Raw genomic sequence first — 692 nt, 5'->3', positions numbered from 1 at the left:
CCCCACGTCTGCCCAAAATCCCCACGTCTCCCCCTAACCCCATGTCTGCCCCAAATCCCCACGTCTCCCCTTAATCCCCACGTCACTCCCAAATCCCCATAATCCCCACATTCCCCCCAAATCCCCAGGCAACTCCCCAGCTCAGCTGATCCGGGCGGTGGGGATTAGAAGGGATTGCACAACAGGATTTCTTTTGATTAATGGAAGCGGCGCTAAAGCGGATTACGGATAAGGGATTTGCCGGGGATTAGGCAGCGAGGCAGCGGGGTTGGGGCTGGGGTTGGGGTTGGGGAGTTAAAGCGACCGATATTGCATAGCGAGTTGCTGTGATGAAAATACGAGCAATATACTCATATAAATAAATGAGATTCTGTCCATTCAGCGATGCACTATAGCTTATGGCACGAAAAAAGGCGTATCGGTCAAATACGAATAGAACGTGTGGCACTTTTTCGACAAAATTATCCATTGGTTTGTCTCAGTGTACCAGCAACAGCTGAGCTTGCGTTTAATACAGCGTTACAGGAACAGCGTTTATGTGTGGCTAGAAATACAGGAAAATTGGAATAAAATATTTGAAAATAACCAAAACAGAAAATATAATATACAAATATATACCACATCTGCTACCACCATCACACCTGCTACCACCACCACACCTGCTACCACCATCACACCTGCTACCACCACCA

This window comes from Hyalella azteca, unplaced genomic scaffold (genome assembly GCF_000764305.2).
Source record: "Hyalella azteca isolate HAZT.00-mixed unplaced genomic scaffold, Hazt_2.0.2 contig15622, whole genome shotgun sequence".
Lineage (NCBI taxonomy): Eukaryota > Metazoa > Arthropoda > Malacostraca > Amphipoda > Hyalellidae > Hyalella > Hyalella azteca.
This window is presented reverse-complemented; position numbering follows the sequence as displayed.